General features: G+C 40.6%; 1 protein-coding gene across 1 annotated transcript in view; it reads left to right on the top strand.

The window, feature by feature from the left end:
• Sptssb (serine palmitoyltransferase, small subunit B) overlaps positions 1-11,313 on the top strand; it is a gene marked incomplete in the record, with an annotated part of 34,653 nt that overhangs the window by 1,050 nt on the left and 22,290 nt on the right. Inside the window, 1 exon segment of the mRNA XM_005393134.2 lies at positions 1-753.

Below are 11,313 nucleotides of genomic sequence, written 5' to 3'. Positions count from 1 at the left end.
CCCTGGCCCAAGCCCTGCCGAGCTCGGCCCGCGGCCCGCGCTCCGGCGCCCGCCTTGCAAGTCTGCGGGCTGCGGACCGAGCCCGCCCCCGCCGGCTGGGGCTGAAGCTCGATCTCCCACCTCGGCACCTCCTGCCCGTCCGCCTCCGCCCCCGCACCCCCTCCACACGCGCACACGCCGCCGCCAGAGGACGCGCCCCTCTGGGGGAGCCGGGGCTCCCGTCCCCTCCTCCCCTTCCCCGCTCGGCTCGCGGTTTCACTGCAGCGGCGGGAGCTGACGGCGGCGCCTCAGCCTCCGCCTCGGCTGCTGTCGGATCCCGGGCTCCCCTCGTCCGAGGCGGGTCCCCGAGGAAGTGAGCACAGCCGCAGATAACCACACTGTAAGATGTAGAGGTCCTGCGCTGCAGCCCCGCAGCCCAGCGCGGGCCCCAGGACGGGGGCAGCGCCTGGGAAGTTGGGACCGGAGAGCGGGGGAGGGGAGCGGTGCAGCCGGCGGCTCTTCTGGAAGCAGGGAGTCGCCGGGAGCCCTGCGGTTGGACACAAGTTTGCGTAAGAGTGTTTTCCTTTTGTCAATAATTAATCACTGGACTCAGTCTGGCAGAATTGGAGTTTTAGCAATAATGCAGAAGGCGGGGCTGAGCACCTAAGTCTGGGAGTCTCTGGGTGCCCCGGGAGAGAGCAGCTCAGGACCGCTGGGGAGGAGCCAGAGCATCCGCGCTCGCCGCAGCCGCGGGGAAGTGCCCGCAACCTGGAGGTAAGCTTCTTCCCTCTTCCTCCTTCAGCTGGGAAGCAGCTCGCGCAGGGCACAGTTCTTGTCTTTACAGAAGGAGGGGCTTAATGCTAAGCTTTGATGCAAGGTATCAGTTTATTATTTAACTGCATGACAATTTTTTAAATGAAATGGGTTTTTCCATTTGCTTTTTACTATGTTGAAAACGAAGATGTTGCCCTCAGTAGAAAGCAAACTTTGATATCGAAACTTTCCCAGCCAAAAGAAAATTATTAATTATTTCCATTTTTTATCCATGCTGTTCAGTAAGAACTATTCAAGAAAATATCTTTGAGTTTTTTTTATCTTTGGGTTTTCTTAAATATTCATCTTTGTCTAGTTTCATGCCATTATGCAATACTTTTTTTGCCAATAAATTGCTTTAGGCAATGACATACACAAGTCAGCTACCAAAAAGGTGAAGAATTTTCAACCCAAAATGGATTTTAACACTTTCATGATTATTAAGCAGGATGTATTTCCTCAAAAATGCCTAAGTGATCCTTTATAACCAAACTTCAGCAACTAAGGAGTATGATGAACTTTGCTTACAGATGGGGTAGGGGATTAGGGTAAATAGATTGCAGTGAGACTTGAGTGAGATTCCAGATTTGTTTCAGTTAAATTGGCAATCAACTAGTTGTCAGTGCACGCACAGATGAGCCCAGCTCACGATCAAATAAAGAATTTGAGGAGCTGTTAACTGTAAAATCGTAGTCCTCAAAGTCCTGATAAATGCATCAAGGAAGTTGACAAGGTTGTTTTTCTAAAAGACTTCATGGTACAGTAGCTATTTTGAATTAAACCAAAATTAAGACGTATGTGGTAATTTTTTAAAATGAACTTTTAAAATTTATGCATAAAACTGTTGACGTTTTAATAACTTGGCTTCCACCTCTGAATTATTACTGTGCTTCTTAAAAAGCCATCATTTTAATGGTGGGTCGTTGTCTTTTGATACTAATGCTTTTGATACTCATGACCTTTGTACCTAGACTACCGCTAGGCCACCAGCTTACTTGGGTATGAAATGCGCTGTCAGTCTTATTCTACACAACTACTTAATAACAATAAATTAATACAGAATGTCAAGCCAAATGCCTGGCTAGTTTAGAATTTTACTGCATGTGAAGTTGAAAGTCAATCAGTCCTCAGCTTTCACTGTTTTCTTAATCTGCTGTTTATAAATTTGCAAACATTTTTATAAAAACCACCCTTTATACTTCTGTAGCCATTTTACCCTACTGTCAGCATAAACTGTTTTAACACATCTGCACAAGAAGCAGAATCTTTATTAAATAGTACCTAAATGAGGCTCAAGTTCTAGAAAACAGTGGTGTAGAAATCTTTGCAAACCTACTATTTACAAAAAAAACAGTAAATGGTAAAACTTATTTCTGGACATTATCCTGAAGTAATATAGCAAGTGAGGAAATATTTATTCGAGACATTTAGCATTTCAGTAAGAACAGCAAGAGCTGGTGGCATTTGAGCCACGATACATTTCCCACCCTCCTGCATCGTGTGTGACAGTGACCCACCCGGTTGAGTGGTGCTTCATTCTGAGTAAATACAGCAGGGAACACGGTATCCTCTCCCAACCTAGTCCCCAGTCTGCAGCCACAGCAGATTCCAAGAAGAAGCAGGCCATCCACATTTCTCATCCTCTTCAGCTTTCCATTGCGCAAGTTTTGCTGCAGGCAAGACCAACTGAGAAATCTGGGGCTTTCTTCTGTCAGCCACTGGCCCACCCACCACTCTTGTGGCCAAAGATGAAGAGTTTAACAATAAAAAAAACAAAAAGAAAACCATTTTAAATTGGACAAAGAATTTGATATGACCTTTTTCCAAAGAAGATATATGGTTGTTATGGTTACACTTATAGTTATAACAACAACAACAAGACATAACAAGTGTTGGAGAAGATGTGGAGAAATCAGGATTTACATAGAACTTGGTGATAGAATGCACGCCTAGCACATGCAAGCCCTGAGGTTGATCCTCAGCACGCATGCACGCAAAAACGGTACGGAGAATTTGGAACTGTCCTGCATTGCTGGTAGGCGTGTAAAATGATGACAGTGCTGGAGAGGGCAGTTCAGTAGTTTCTCAAAAAGTTGCACAGAGTTACCAAATAACTCAGCCATTCCGTTCCTAGGCACATACTGAAGAGAACTGAAACTCACATACATGGAAGAACTGACACACAAATGCTCATAGCAACGTTGCTCATTATAGGCCAAACAGTGAAAACAATCCTACTGTCCATTGAATGAATCCACACTTAGCATATCTATAGAGACACAAGGTAGACTAATTCTGCCAGAGGCTGGAGCGGAAGGGAGGGTTGGAGAGAAATAGGGGGTAACTGCTAAAGGGTACATAGGGTGTCTTTGGGGGCAATGCAAATGGTCTAAAACTGACTATAATTATGAGTGTGTAATTATGAACGTCATACTACTAAAAACTATTAAATCATACATTTTAAGGTAGGTGAATCATATTCTATGTTAATTATATCTCAACAAAGCAGCTTTAAGAAATTATCCAAGGCAAAAAAGAATACATGATTGTAAAACTTCACGTGCTTAGTCCTCCATGTAGCACTAGACCAACAGCTTCTGTGAGGCTTTTTTTCCCAAGGGGACACATTGAAATATGTGAAATAATTAAAAATGGCACAGGTATTACACAGCTATATGATTTGCATATGAGCTACATATTTGCATACCTGCCCAAGCTTCCTTCTATTTAAAAAAATAAATCAGATGTCATTAAGATAGGCCTATACAGAATGTGCATGCAATGTCACACCATTTTGGATTTATCCATTCATTGTACTGCCCCAGAACCTGTTATGATAATTGCTCCTTCTGCTTGTAGAAAAATCTGTTTTTTTCTGCTCTTCAGGCCAAATGTTGAGTTTGTGATGGCCCATACTGAGTGAGAGGGGGTGGCGCCAGAATCTCAGTAAAAAGTATTCTTGTCCCTGCTGGCATCGGCTGGTCTCATTAAACTAGATTGGCCCCGAAAGCTAGAGGCTTGGAGGAGCCAGAGGAACCGCCACTGCAGAACTCACAGCACTGCCCTATCCCTGCTGGAAAAAATCTGCTATGGGTATGACCTCAAATGCAGGAGAAGTTCCTAAAGAACTACTTCATTTCTCTAGGCATCTGTTATCTCACCAGCTTCCTGAGACTGTACTAAGCATGGAATTTGGGGACAGTGCCTTGTCCTGAGCTAGTAATGTAAAATTAGTGAGGTAGTAAGGTAAAATTAATTACACTAATTACATTAATTAATGTAAAATTAGGTAGTAATGTAAAAAAAGTCCTGTTATAATGGAGCATTAGAAGCAGAATCACATGGGGGCCATGAGCGTGTGCATACGTTGCTGGAATAGTTATGGGTACACTGAACAAAACAAACCACCTGCTTTAGGAAACCTCAAGCATTTTTCATTCTCACCAGACAGGCTTATCATTCTCCATCCATGTTTTGAAGAGCAAACCATGGTGCTATAATAAGTTCTGTCACCACTTTTGTAGAGGTTGTATTGTCATATTTTGTGCAATTACAAGGTTTCTATAGAATAATTTTTAATATCTAGCCATTTGTCTATGAGTTAGATACATACAGGAAAGTTGTCATTGTTATTTCTGTGTTTTGTTTTCATCAAGATTGAGATTCCATTTATTCGACTGATATTTATTGTACGTCTATACTACACCAGGACACTTTTAAATAATAAATAATAAACATAACAGACAAAAATTCCTGCTTCGAGAAACTTAAATTATAGCAGGGATGTCAAACATCAACAATAAGTGAATGCATACTTTAAGAAAAGGAGGTAACAGCTCTAAAAAAAATAAAAGAGAGCACAGTGAGATACACTTTTAAGTGGTGATACCAGGCTAGGAAGTAAGATTCCCTAATTATATACAGTTATATACGCAGATCACACACAAACCTGTCCTGCCACTGTTCTGGTACTGAGATAGTGTTACCAGATAGCGGGTACTGGGCAAATTCTTTCCAGAATCCCAGGGAACGCAGAACCAGATAAGACACACAGGAAAGATAGCACGGTGTGAATTTATGGAAGGCAGAAAACAAGCACGCTCTGCATAGTAACAGCAGGCCAGTGTATAGACTCACAGCCCAGGAGGATAAGGGAAGGGGTCTTGTAAATTCCTGGATTGGCCTCTTTCTCATGCAGATAAGGCACTGGGGTCGTTGTCCTGTCAAAACTCACTTGGCCTGGTGCCAGATTTAAACTGTCCTTTAAAAGACTTGCTTGGTTTTATGCCAGATTTAAGTGAAAAATTGAAAATAGCCCTTTTCTGATTGGTTCCCTGCACCTTGTTGAAGAGATGCAGAGTCATCCTGGATGTGTTCCACTCACGTGCCCTGGACCTCCACGACCTTGACAGATCATGCCCCAACCTCATGCTTCAATAGGCCACAAGGACTGCCAGCTCCAAATTAACTTCTTTCTCTCCCTTGAGAACTGGGCTTCTCCTTCCCATTAGTTTCAGCCACCAGCATTGTTTCGCTACCTAGGTATTCCATCAGTTCCTGAAGGAAAATATATCATCCGCAGCACCTGCTAAGCAGGCACAAGGAAGAAATAGCCCAACACCTGCACGGAAGAATTACAGCCCAAATAAAACAGTGTCCTGTGATAACAAAAATTCCCACTCAGTCAAGTAAATCATCAGCCTGGGCGTTGAGTTTCCCCTCGGCCTTTTTCTCTAGTTTTGCTATGAATTCTTGCAGCCTTCCAAGATATTGTGCATAAATAATTAAGATCTGCTTCCGTATAGTTAAAAGCTCTTGAAAAGTGAGAGTACAGACACATAAGGGAAGAAAACCTGAAGGGTCATCTTGAAAGGTCAAAGGAGGACACCTCTTTTCAAATTACAGAGAATAAGTAGAGCATCAAATCCCACAGATCAACTAGAGGGAAAAGGGGAAGAAAAAACTACCAGTGAGTCTTTATGTCACCAGATGGTCCCAGAATTTCCACTCAGGTAACCTAGTTTAAAAGGTATCCAAAGAGGCCTTGTTCCACTAAAGTATAAAGGGTGTGGCTGTTCCCGGAATAGAGCTTTTTGATAAAGGCTTAAAAGGAGCAGGAACTAAATTTTGTAAGTAGAAAAAAAAAGAGCATTTATTTCAAGCCTGAGAGAGAGTGTTAAAAGAACACTCAGAATAAAAATACAAGTAAGTAAAAAATGTCCTGTTATAATGGAGCATTAGAATTCTCATTCATTTATTCACCACATATTAATTCAGCAGTTACTATGTACCAGGCAGTAAGGGAACAAGACAAAGGAAGACCATGTTTCCAAGACCTTTCTTCAGAGAGCTTAGGTAATACGGCTTTGGGATCAAAACAGCTGAAGAACACAGAGATGAGAATGAGAACTTTCCCACCTGCTATCCTAATCCTGGCATTTTCCACCTATTGGCCTCCTCCTGCACCCCGGACTACCCAACACCTCCCTGTCATAGCACCAACTACGCTATGTGAGGGTGTTTACTTCATTGGCCCTCTTACTCTGTAAAAAGTGGCTTGAGGAAAGTGCTCATAACTATCTTCCAGAAGCTTCTACCCTGCTCCACCCTTGCTAAAGACTTCACTGAATGTCCGTCTGGTTGGCGGATGGGTGGATGGATGGATGGATGGATGGAGGTGGAGGGATAGATGGGTAGTCAAACAGTGGGATGATTTGACAGATTATGCTAGAATTATATTTGCATAGAAAGAAAGCCTGGCGGGGTGGTTAAGAGCATGTATACCTCATTTACTATGAAATCAATATTTAGATTCTCCAGTGCCTCAATTTCTTCATTTGTAAATTAGATATAGAAATAGTGCTTCCACTCTAGTGTCATAAAGCGAGCTGTATAAGGTAATAGCTACAAAGTGCTTAGTAAATTTCTAGAGTGTGAATTGCTCAATAAATATCCACTGTTGCTGTCACCATAGAATAGTAGCTTCCCAGGCGACAATTGCTACTGACGTCCTGCATCCTTTCTCCTCAACTCCATTATAAGATCAAAGATCAGTTAGTAATTCTGAGCTAAAGTTACGTTCAGTTGAAGATCTGCAAATAGATTAAAAAGAAACTTTGGAAATAGTAGCATATTGAACAAAAAAATTAAAACAACCAGGAAAAGGAAATGGCATGTCCAGAGCCACCTGTCAGGAGACCTCTGTTGCACTCACACCTAACTCCACCCACCCCCGTGGACAGGCGGTACCAGTCCGTGCTCACGATCCGGATCATATGCCGCGTGCCTTCCGGAATGTCATGCCCAGTAAGTGCCAGTGAATGTCCACTGATGTAGAAGGAGAAAGAAAAGGAAAAACAAATCCTAATTGAAGTTAAGTCTTACCCAACCCCAAAGTATGAAATTACCTTTTTTGCTTCTTTTGAAAAATCTAATCTTTTCTGTTCCAAGCTTTTAGTCAAAACTATCACAGTCCCTCCTCATACAGAACTGTCTATTCCCCTCTAAATAAGAAGAGCTGACCCGTGACCGCCTTATGAAACCCCAGTAACTTTAATGCTTTCCTCTGCTTCTATCAGTGCTAATACCCTCGGGCTCTTCCCGGGCCAAAGGGATCTTGTGGGGAACTTAGCATGCTACTAAAAAAAATTTACTTAAATTACTCAGACTGGAGCCGCTGATGGCCCTGGGCCCTGTGACTTGGTAGCCATAGCGCCTGACAGAAAGCCTGGTAACATCTGGTATGTTCCCGGACCCACACCCCGGCCTGCGATACGTGGAAGCTATTCCAGTCGGTAGCAGAACCCTCCTTTTGTCCAAAATTTTCTGTTATTATCATGAGAATGTAAATGCTATGTATCTGTTTGAAAAGAGAATTTTAAGCTTTTTAAGTTTAATAGACATATCTGGCACAATATCCATATATATATATATATATATATATATATATATATACACAAGCACATTTTCTTTCCTGCCTTGTCTGATAAACAACAGCCGGATAAATGACTCAAGTCTTGACACTAACAGGGGTAGGAGTAACAAACAAAGATTTTTGGATTTTTTTTTCATATACCATCTATATATCCTCTGCTGTCCTCCCATAGAATGCTTAGGAGTAGCATGTGCCTCACAAGTTCTAGGCTCATATTAGTAGCACAGTAAATATTTGTGGCATGAACAGAATAAATACAGAGTGAACTTAAAATTTAGCCAGATGAAATCATTAGAGAGGGATTTTTGAATGTAACAACTTAACAGTGTGGTGGTACACAACTATAAAGTCAGCTACTCTGAAGGCTGAGGCAGGAGGATCGCAAGTTTGAAGCCAGTCTGTGTAACTTAGGACACTATCTCAAAATAAAAACTAAAAAGGGCTGTGAATATAGCACCGTGGTGGGAAGTCCCTGAGTTTTATCCTCAGTTTTACAAAATAATAATAACAACAATGTTAGTATAAAAGCTATATAACAAAATAGAAAAATTATTTCTTTAAAATTAGTTGAAACAAACAGAATACAAATTAAATATATGCCATAATTACAACCAAGTTTAAAGGAAAAATGCATAGGAAAACTCTTCAAAATGTGAACAATACCTTTTGTTTTTGTTGTATATATTTATTCCGTGGTACTGGAGATTGAACCTAGGGCTTTTTCACTGAGCTACATCCCCAGCCCTTTTTTATGCTGAGATGGAATCTGGCCAAACTGTCAAATTGCCCAGGCTGGGCTCAAACTTATAATCCTCCTGCCTCAGCCTCCTAGAGGACTGGAATGATAGGAGTGCACCACCATACCAAGTCATATTTATTTATAAGATGATAAAATTATGAATGTCTATTTTTTTAACATTTTATTATGATATTTCAGGGGGAATATTTTACTTTTACAACATCAAGTATAGTTTTAACAGTGGTCAACACTATTAATAAACAAAGCAATTCTCCTTTTTCTTAAAAACCGAGCTATTTACATAGCAATAACATTTCTCTTAAAGTTGTCAACAGACTCTTCTGACGTAGCAGCTATCTGTATGTCCTCTACTTCTGCTAATTAGTAGATGAAAATCAGTTTTTGTCACTGCAACTATCACGACAGTTTGATTACGATATAGCAAGAGAGCAGTTTCTAAAAATTTTACATTTTTGCTCTTTTAAAAGGTTTTTAAGTTATACTGCCTACAAAGGTAATGAACACACAATTCAGAAGTGAATAAATAATAGTTCTTCTTACCTAGTATTGCCAACAATAAACTCTAAGAACTGATTAAAATTGATTCCTTATTTCAAAATTATAAAATAAATTAATTTTGTTACTTGAAAATTAAAATTTATATATCGTATTGTGCATATATGTATATATGTAAATGATACTAAATATACAGTCATTTAATTACTAATATAATGATACTATGCAATAAAAATTTCAACAACCTCTTACACATATGGCCCACGCTCTCTGTTTAATAAGTAAATATAGTATCACCACTATTCACTCTATTAGATGCTGTGGAAAGTGCCTACTCTATTTCCATGAGGTGTGTGACTAGTACATGTAACATACCTTGGTTTCTCTTATAATGCTTTAAATAAGTTATTTTACAAACTGGTCATGTAACCTATTCATCTACTTATCTGTAGTAATAAAAAAGGCAACCTTTTAAGAGATAAAGAGCTGCAACCTGATCATCTCCACTCTCACAATTATTGATTTTGATTAGATATAGCTTCTAATTTGTTTCTACTTTATAGAGTATTAAAATCAATTCTAATATATATGCGCTCTGGGGAAAGAGAATAGTTAATGTTGTGGGATACAGATTTGCTTTTTAGAAATAAAAGCAAAACATGATTAAGGAACAGAGTGAAAAGCTTAATGAAATTTAATGTGAACTATTTACCAAAGCATTGTTACTGGGTAAGGAGGCAGGGTAGTGGGACATTTACTCTTTCACTTAATTCAGTACATTGGAGGGGGGAGATTCTCACTTAATATTTGGCAGGATGCTTGTGAGAACACAATCCCTTGTGCTTAATCTCCTGAGAATGGTAAAGTGCTTCTCCTTTATGAACTCACCCACTGAAGAATAATTTTACGAACTTAGGGTCTCTTTATTGATTGGAAAATTAAGCATAGAAAGAAGACACCGTGGACTCCGATAGTCTAGTTGCCAACCTTTCTCATGCCTCTAGGCTGCAGATGCCATATCTACTCCACAAAGACCTTGGGACTTAAAATTTTAACGTGTTTTATTGCATAAAATTACAAACAAAGGAAAAATAAGTCAAGTTGGCCCTGTTCTGGTTTTGATGGGCAGGAAAATCAGGTTATGATTTAGTACAAATTTGTCTCATAGGTTTCTTCATGTAGGAGGAAGCAAACACGATGCAGACGTGAAACATGACACTGTGCCACTGTGACTGCTCCTTCCCCCAGCTGTGCTCTTCCTCCCAGACCCAGGAAAATCACGCATGTCCACTCACACAGCTGGCTCTTGAAAGTCAACAGAGTTACCCAAAAGGGATCTCTTAGATAAGAGGGAATAAAAGACATGTAGAAATAGGAAAAGTAAGAAATAACTGAAAGAAAAGTTACTGTATTTGAGCCTTCACTGAGATGTGTCGTGCGGCTTGGTCTTTACAACAGTGCAGAAATTTCATCTTACTGACGGTGTACTTTGATGTACAAAGAGGTAAAACAGCACCCTGAATATCGTGCAATAGCGAGGTTTAGTTTACCAATTTCAAAATCCACATTCCTTCACTACGAAAAGAAGTTTCTAGCAAAGCAAATTATTCTCTCATGGTATATTTAATTCTACAACAGAGATAGGATCTTCGAGACGGTAACATTTTAGTAATCTCTCCTTAAAACCTTCCTCCTATTTCTTGGCAACCCGCAGGAAGTGTGGTCCGGTCTCGGTACCATCTTTCTAATGAAGTTCTCAGGATCAAGAAACAAGTAACCCATTCCCCTCTACTTTTCATTTCTTTATTCATTCATTTGTTCATTTATTTTTTACTGCGTTGGGGGCAGGACCCGGGGCCTTATGTGCTAGGCAAGCACTTGGCCACTGCGTGGCCCCAGCCCCATTCCCCTTTCAATAGCGTTTACTGTTTACATTGTTGTCTGAGATTTGCCTTTGAAAACAGTAAACGGGTTCTAACCTTTCTCTGTGACAGCCTGAAACATCACTGCGAGGATATTTAGAACAAGCTGGGTACATGGCAAATGCCTGTGGTCCCAACACTTAAAGGCTGAAGCAGGAGGACCACAAGTTCAAGTCCCGCCTGAGAACCGTGAGAGACTCGTCTCAAAATAAAAAAGAGGAGGAGACGTAACTTGAGGCTAAGGCTCAGGATCAATCCCCAAACCTGCAAAAAAAAAAAAAGAAAAGAAAAAAATGGAGGGGGCATATTTAAATAATTGAAGCTTGTGTGACACATGTTTTCCTAGAGATGTGCTCTGCTGGCTGCCTGGAATGCCCATTTCCAGCAGCTAAAAGAAGATGCTAATAAAG

Source organism: Chinchilla lanigera, unplaced genomic scaffold, assembly GCF_000276665.1.
Source record: "Chinchilla lanigera isolate Chin_1 unplaced genomic scaffold, ChiLan1.0 scaffold00047, whole genome shotgun sequence".
NCBI classification, from domain to species: domain Eukaryota; kingdom Metazoa; phylum Chordata; class Mammalia; order Rodentia; family Chinchillidae; genus Chinchilla; species Chinchilla lanigera.
Note: the sequence above shows the minus strand (reverse complement) of the source record. Positions and strands in the feature narration are given on the sequence as shown.